This window comes from Marmota marmota, unplaced genomic scaffold (assembly GCF_001458135.2).
Source record: "Marmota marmota marmota unplaced genomic scaffold, marMar, whole genome shotgun sequence".
In the NCBI taxonomy this organism is placed as follows: domain Eukaryota; kingdom Metazoa; phylum Chordata; class Mammalia; order Rodentia; family Sciuridae; genus Marmota; species Marmota marmota.
The window spans coordinates 3,396,180-3,405,422 of NW_026000000.1; the positions used below are offsets into that span (position 1 = coordinate 3,396,180).

Sequence of the window (9,243 nt, forward strand, 5' to 3'; positions counted from 1 at the left end):
AAATGAAAGATTACTTCATCTTCATTTTATTTGTACCCGAAAGCCCAGAACTCTTTGGAATTTGTTTTTAGGTATAGGTGTTTCCTAGACCAGGTACTTCCTCTGCTGTTCCCCATCCACACATCATAGCCAGCATCTGCCAGAATGAAACCCAGGCTGTTGGGAAGATTTGAAATCCAGGTGGTAGCAGATGTAAGTAAACCATGTTGCAAATATACGAGTCTCCAAGCTAATGAGAAAAAAGCAAAAATTTATTTTTTTCTTTTTAAAAATGTTTTATTTATTAGTGCATTATAGTTATACATAAGAAAGTTGCTATATTGGGGAATGAACCCAGGGGCACTCTAACACTGAGCCACATAAATTTTCTTTTTAAGTTGTGTAGTTTCTACATGAAAATCTCTTACCTGAAATATATGAAGGTTTTCAAGATTTATTTTGCATAAAGGCAGTAAGGTCCTCCTTTAATCCTACTAAATAGTCAGAGCTGTTTAATATAGTTCACTAATAGATTTCTTTCAAATAACAGTTTCAACCAAGTAAATAATTAGTTGACGTCCTACTTAAATATATAAATTTTAGGAAGAGAGAATAACCAAATAACTAATAGTAATTTGAGCACTTATACACATTTTATGTAACACATACTCAAGATATTTTACATGATTTCCTGCTTTATTTTTTATAAAACAATTTTATAATAACATTTTCCACAGGAATAATCAAAATTGGTATCATTATCACTACAGGCACTGTTTTAATCACCTGAGTTCCCAGAGCCCTAATCTGTACTAACACATTTTTTTTTAAATGACACCTTTTGAATAATATAGTTTTGGCTATAAGGAAGTCTCCACACTTAGGAGGCGGGAGATAACCCTATACTTTGACTAAGTGACACGAAGATAACAAAAGATAGACTCTCTTGCTTCAAGGTTAGATCACGTTTGATGCACTTCATGTTCTATACCAAGGATCCAGGTGGAAGCAAGACTCTTGCCACCACATCCTTGTTCACCCCCTTCCTTTGCTCTTTGTCTTCTGCTTCCATCATTATCTTTGTTGGTTTTTTTCCCAATTTCCCCAAAATCATGTGCATCAAATCCCAGTCATGGGCTTTAGCAAACATTACCCAAGAGTTACCATCAACAGAAATTAAGAAGCAGACCCTTAAGGATGGGATTATGGAGTTAAGTAATTAAGGATTACTTTCTGATTGATTAGCCATATGGATCACATCACTGGTAGTAGGTGCAGTATTGAAAGAACCTTGCATGTTGTAGCATTCCAGTGGCTAGAATATTCATGTATAGTGAATTGGAATAAGATCCACAAAAGGGATGATTGGCTTTTACAGAATCTCTGATAGCTGAGAAGAATAGGGGAAGTATAATTATGAGGTCTATGGGTTTGGGTGGCTGTTGTTAAGTGCCAGTGGTGTTTTGAAGACAGAAAGTAACAGGGGCAAACAATCACCAATTCAAAGCGAAGTGTGAAAATCATATGGCCTCTGAGGCTATATCCAACCACCCTTATGTCTTATGGCCAAAAGGAAAACAGAGTTGAAAACCTTGGGCAGGGCCTAATTGTAAGAATAGCAGAACTGCAGGAAGGTTGAATTCTCATCTTACACAGTTTTTATGGTGGTAGAGCACTCTCTCTATAGATAGATAGATAGGTAGATAGATCTATATCTATCTATCTATCTAATATATCTATATCTATCTATATCTATATCTATCTATATCTATAGATATATAGATAGATATAGATATAGATATAGATATAGATATAGATATAGATATAGATATATCTCCATCCCTTTATTCAGGGCTGTGATAGAGCAGAAATAGGACCCTGAAACTTGAGATGAGGGAGGGAACCTGTGAAGATCTTCATAAACTTGAATTCCATATTTCCCTGAACTCACCGGTCCAACAGAAGTGACCACTCAATTGAGGCATCTTTTTCTTCTCCCATGCTCTGTTCTGTATGTAGACACTACAGCTATGATCAGATATAGATAGGGCAGTGCTTAGGGATGAGGGCTTGGTTTACCCCCATCAAACAAGCTATGTGGGAAGATGAGGAATATAGAATGGATAGTGGAGTAGGTAATTTATAAGACTAATTATGATCTCTGTTTTTTCTAAGGATAGTCCATTGCTCCTTTCTATGTAGATTCCCCTCAGTCAAATAGGATTTGTCTCACCCAAAAGATTCCTCCTCCCTCTAGTGGTAGCCTTTGGCAGGCAGTGATTAACTGACAGGGATTGCAAAAAGCTAGCTGCTTAATCTCAATGTGGGGGCACCTCTGTAGTGCTATTCATGAGCTCCACGAACTTCTCTGAACGCCCTAGACCCTGGGGAATCACATCCTTCCTTACCTCCTTCCACCACCCTACCCTAATGTCCCTTGACAGTATTCCATTCCCTTGAGAGTAAATCACACATGTTCACTGAGAAGAAATAGAAAAGTTAAGAACTTTAGGCCTCAGTCACCAATCTATCTTCAACTGAATATTACCTGAAACATTATTATTGTTTGTCTTCCCATAAGGAATTCTATACAGGCCAAGGATATAACCATTTTTGGTTACAACATTATATTCTTCATTGGGGTAGCCCTAGTAGGAAATGATTTGGCTCTGAATAAAAAACAGCAAACCTTTTAGCAAAAAATTGTTAACTAATGGTTTAAATAGTTTGCCCTATCTAATCCATTATGTAATAAGGAATTTTGGTATTCTATCTCAACCTCAGGTCTATGTGCTTTTCTCATTAATTCAGTGATTCAGTTAGGTAATATATTCATAGAATGTCTATTAAGCACCAGTCTAAGCACTAGGGATTCAAGGATATATAAAACTAACAAAAAAAAAAAAAATAAATCCCTCGTCTCAAAGAGAGTACCAGCAAGAAATAATCCACTATTTTGGAAATACTCCACTATTTTGTTTTCTAACTTCTAGTCATTCATACATTTACCTAGCTGCTCATATACAATTTAAAAGTACATGTGTATCTGTTTTCATGTCCAGGCATATGTCTAATCTTGTATTTAAAATTTATATATATATATCACATAAGAATGTATAGAAGAGAGAATTTTTATCTTTCATGAAGGTATTAGTATATTATATATAGTTTCATTAAAGAGACAGACTAAGGCTGAAGGTGAAACCATAAACCACAGCAGAGTAGATTTAAAATATTAGTTGACCCATATCAAAATACATAAGTTCAGAGAGATATATTTGATTATAAATCTATTAACTTAAAAACTCCAAAATTTGAAGAGTAACATTCTCTGTTACTTTAGCAGTTTAGATTTATTTCCTAACAACTTACAATATTCGTATTTGCTTCAGGGTTCACAGCTTTTCGATTTCGAAAGATACCATGAGTACTTCCAAGAATAGGGATGAAATATATCACTGTGAAAAGGCACCACATTGGGGATTTACCTATGAAAGGGAGATACGAACACTAAAATATAATATAAAATATACTCAAAATTGTAACAAATAATATCATTTACAAAATTGCAGCAAATAATTATGTAGGTTAGAAAATATCACCAGTTTCAGATGAGAAAATCGAGGTTCTGAAGAATTAGTGCTTAAAGACATATAATGTATAATGAGCAGCAGTCAGTGTGTTAAGTTCCAGTGTCTATGCTTTTCAACTATACTTGCTGTAGTATGAATTCCTGCCATGGAATCTCCATTATAATATTGTACAGCATTACTCTAATAACTTTATCATATATTGCAAGTTAACTGATGTATGAATTAGATAATATTATCCAGACTAATATTTATTTAAATATATCTACTTGTTTTTTTTTTCTTTTCTTTTGGAAGGGAGTAGGATGAAGGGGGAAGATTTGGAAACTTGGATAATTTTCATTAAATCTTCAGGGTCAGAGTCAATTTTTTTTTCAAAAAAAAAAAAAAGAGCTTTGTGTCTCCGAAATTTTAGGAGGCCATAACCATTTAAATTCTTTCTAGGAAAATATAAATCATAGAGGCCACCACCCAGATTCTACTCCAAAAAGTGTGGCTTGAAGATTTCATGGACGTTGTACAACAAGCCAGACACTATGCCTGCAAGGACTTTATCCAGGAATTACAAAACTTTAAGCTTCATCACTCACTAGCTAGGTTACTTAAGGCAGGTTACTTAAGCTCTATGAGCATCATTTTTTCCTACCTATAAAATGCAAATATTACTTTTCAGAGTTGTTATAAAACTTAACTTTGGTAAATGTGACATGATACTTTATAAGCAAAATATCCATTATATCAAACCACTTACTATAGCAATTCAGGAGCATAATTTACATGTACATAATTAATATATCTTCTGCATAATTTACATGTACATAATTAACATATCTTCTTATATATTTGTTAAGTTATTCTGGGGCAATATTTTCATAGGTTGGCACAAATTATATAGACCTGAAAGTTTAAAACTATTTTCAAAATCATTTTCTAAATTGAAACTTTAATTTGTGGGAACTAGATTTCTTCCCTTTGGTCCAGGTATATATTATGATTGGTATAATATCTGTGATTTTCACTGAAGACAACAAACACATTTTAAAACACTTTTACCAAGATTTTCCTCCAATGAGGAGAAAAAGCTGCTAATTTAAGTATGTAAAGAAACAATTAACATTTAGATTCACATTCTAGATATTCTTCTGGTTGTGATTTTGAACAAGTGTTAGGCAGCAAGGCTACCTAATAGCCTGTCTTCACAGCCTGTCTCAATTAAATACATGGGAACAGCATGGGAAGACATATTTTCTCTTTTGTATTAGCTGATTTTATAGTTTACCACCTACCACTTGCTTCCTAGCTAAGGTTTTAAAGTACTTTGCATTATATCTAGAATGAGTGTATAGGTTATCATTCAAAACAAGACACTGTTGAAAATGAAATGATATTTTTATAATTAACTTGGGAAGACAGGCATGAAATACTGGACTTTCCATTCATATAAGCTATGACTGCTCGATATTTACCCTTATTTCCCTAAATTTTGGTAACAAAAAATACAGAAAGATGAAACTCTGACATATACTTGTTGGTATTCTTAAAAACCAACAATGGGAAATGTTTAAACTGAATGAAATTGTTAACTTTCTTGTTTGCAGTGACTTATCAAACATACAAAGCAACTATTGAAAAAGTTCACTAAAATGAAGATCTGTGCTATTCAATGTATGGCCACTGAGCACTTGAAATGCAGCTAGTGAGGAACAGAAAATTTAATTTCACTTAAATTTATTCTAATTTAAAAACTAAAGCAGAGTAAACTATTCTGTTAAACACAAATGCATTGCTTTGGTAGGACTACATTTACTTGAACTATTATATTGTATGTTATACGTTTTATTGTGTTATTATAGCACATATATAGGGCACATTGTCTTTTCCAATATTATATGTAAATACATCACCAATGTATCCAGCATCAGTAAATATTTTCAGTTTGAATGATTTTTTTTTCTATTTACAGATATAACACTATGTGTTTGTATATTTTATGTAGACAGCAAGGATTAGAGTACAACCTATGTAAATCTGGCTGATAATTAAATTAAAATATTTATCATTATTTTATTAATTACCTTTTTCTAGTTTATCAATAAATTTAAATTAGGCACATTATGAATTACAAATGTGTAAGTGTTAAGTGTTGTTATGGTTTAGATGTGAGGTGTCAGAATCTTGTATTACAGCCAGATTAGTAAAAAATAAATAAATAAAAATGAAACAGATTGGGAAAGACATGTTTCAGCTTTCAAAATAAATGACTATTTATCTATTCTCCCATCAATAGGCATGTGAGGTGCTTCTTCCTTTTGACTATCATGAATGATGTTGCTATGAACACAGTTATACAAATAACTGAGTTCCCTGTTTTCGAGTCTTTTGAGTATTCACTTGTTTTAGTCAGCATTTTTGCTGTTGTGACTAAAAAGACCGGATGAGAACAATTGTAGAAGAGGAAGAGTTTATTTGAGGGCTCACAGATTCAGAGGTCTCAGTCCACAGACAGTTGGCTCCATTCCTCAGGGCTCTAAGTAGGCAGGGCATCATGACAGAAGAGTGTGGCAGAGGGAAGCAGTTTACATGATGATCGGAAAGTAGAGACGCTCCATTTGCCAGATAGAAAATACATACCCCAAAGCCATGTCTCTAATGCCCCAGCTCCTCTAGCCACACCCCACCTGCCTTCAATTACCATTCAATTAATCCCATTAGGTGATTAATTCACTGATTGGGTTAAGGCTCTGGTGACCCAATAATTTCTTCTCTGTATCTTCTTGCATTGTCTCACATGTAAGATTTTGGGAGACACCTCACATCTAAACCATAACAACACATAAATATGGAATTGGTGGGTCATATGATTAATATTCTATCTTTAATTTTTAAAGAAAATGTTTTACTGTTTTCCACAGTAGCTGTATCATACTACTTTCTAGCCAACCATAGACAAAGATTTCAATTTTCCCACATCCTCACTGACACTTGTTATTTTCTGGGTTTTGTTGTTTTTATAATAGTCATACTAATGGATATGAAGTGGGGGTTTCATTGAGTTTTTGTCTTACATTTTTTCTAGTAACTAGTGATGTTGAACACTTTTTCTTGTGCTTATTGATCATTTTTGTACCTTCTTTGGGGAAAATACCTATTCAAGATCTCTGTCTAGTTGGGTTGTTTGTATTTTGTTCTTGACTCAGGAGTTCCTTGAATATTCTATACATCAATCCCATATTAGGTATATAATTGTAAGTATATTCTCCCATTTCATAGATTGCCTTTTCATTCTTTTGATAATGTTCTTTAATGCATGAATTTTAAAATTTTTGATGAAGTCCAACTTATCTATATTTTTGTTGTTGTTGTTTGTACTTTTGGTGTCATAGAAGAAATTATTGCCAGATGAAATGACATAAAGCTTTCCCCCTGTTTTACTCTAAGAATTTTATAACTTTAGTTCTTAGATTTCAGTCTTTAATCTATTTTGGTTAATTTTTAGGACATAGTGTAAGGTGAACACCTTCACTGTTTTACATGTGGACATCCAGTTTTCCTAGAATCATGCCATACATCTAAAACACTGTCTTTTCCTCCATTGAATGATGTTGGCACCCTTGTCAAAAATCATTTGCTCATATATTCAAGGGTTTATTTCTGGGCTTTCTAGTTTATTCAATTGGTCTATATGTCTTCTTTATGCCAGTACCACACCATTTTGATTACTGTTGTTTGTTTACAAAAAAAAATAATATAAAATATCCCATTAATTTTTCTAATGCTTTATATTGGATAGATTAGATATGAGTTGTTAATTAAGTTAACACAAGATATAATAGAAGTAATCACTGCTACTAAATTAAAACATTATTTTGACTTGTACACCTTGTACCTAGTGCAACAAGAAATTATTCTTTAGCTTGAGTCACTCACCATAATTTTCCATTCATGCTAGCCATCTTGTCAAACACTACTCCATGAACCAGTTATTGATGCTTTGCTTGTCTTAGAGGCAAATTTTCATAAGGTAATCAAAGATGAAAGTGGCACATAAAATGTAGTTTTATACCAGAGCACTAACATACAGGTAGCTAAAATTATAAATAGTGATTTTTGTAAAAATGATTACCTAGTTAGCAAAAGTACTTAAAGACAACATGAAGATATCAAATATATGTATTGTTAATCTATAATAATAATAAATCAATCTATAATAATAATATAATTTCCTAAAAGGTGACTTGGAAATTGTTTTTCTTTAGCTTCTCCTCTTAAAATAATTAATTGGACTCTAGGTACAACATGTAACAATGAAAAATATTATGTCATACCTCTCTCTGCTATTGTGGATTTTAGATGTCCAAGGTATGTGTCTTCAAAGTAGTCATAGGTTGTATTTCTTTTAGCAAAGGTTGCTAACCAGAGTCGTAGAGAAGTTTAAAAAAGAATATTGTACTGGAAGACAAAACTAAAATGAGAATATTGTGTAAAACTTTTCAATAATTTTTCAGTTGCCCATTCTATTAGGTTCTCTTTTACCTTTGCTAAAAGCAAAGAATTTAACACCAACTCAACCAGAAAGATTTGAAATTCTGTCATTGGAATAAATTGTCCCTTGTTTTAAAAATCAGAATTTTTGTTTCCTAATTTGATGCACCATAATGAGATTAAAAATAAATCTGAGATAGGTCTTTCTTCTGTAAATTTGTTTTAAAAAGCAGTTGTAAAAGAGAAGGTGGGAAAGAATGAGCTTGACCACAAGGCCTTTTACAGACAATAATAAAAAATACCGTAAGCAGCCAAATATCTGGAAATTGACTTCCTCATTTAGAAAATCTTCATCTACTTACACGTACCTCAGTCTGAGGACTGCTGGTCTAATTCAGTGCTTCGATTCTTTTGTGGCCTCTCCTACTCCTTGTGCATCCAGTTTTTTGTTCATAGACTTCCCAACTGAACAGCTACTTCCTGAGGAAATCAATCTCATTTTTAGGTGTGTCTACCTAAAATTATTCCTTAAATATGTGCTTTGAGAAGTACCAGAATCTGCTTTTTTATAATTATTATCAATTGATTTTATTATACGAAGAATATTCAATTATTTTTCTCCCATAGAGTCTTATCTTACCTGAAGATAATTTTCATGTTCGCCCAGGTTGTCTCTAAGCTAGAAGTCTCTATCATCTTTACCAAATAACTTTAAACCAGTTTATTATGCTAGTTACTTTTTCTTGTGGCAGGAGGGGAGGGGGGTAACATCAGTTTCTGAACTATCATTTTAAAATCTGAAACCCAATACTACAGAACATGATAGTTTAGATATGGTCTGCCAGTATAAATTGTGTACAACTATTACCTCTCTTGTTCTGCACCTTATAATTCATTTGTCTATATTTAAATTCATATATGCTTTGTATCTTGGCAGCTCAATTATACTGTTAACTTATAATTGAGCTGCCAAGATATTAATATGAAGAAATTAATATTATTAATATGAAGAAATTAAAACAAGTTAATGACATAGTCATTATAATGGTGGCTATTTTAGGTCAAGTGGGTAGAGAAAACCTTTTTTAGGTGACTTCTAAACTGAACTTAAGTGACAAGAGGGTGACAGCCTTGAAAAGATCAGGAAAAACAAAAGGGAGAAAGGTAAAGGCAACTAGAAAGAGTAAATATC

General features: G+C 32.8%; 1 pseudogene; it reads right to left on the minus strand.

Annotated features, from left to right (window-relative positions):
- LOC107153416 overlaps positions 1-8,708 on the minus strand; it is a 51,043-nt pseudogene extending 42,335 nt beyond the window's left edge.
- Between the last annotated feature and the right edge of the window lie 535 nt (positions 8,709-9,243).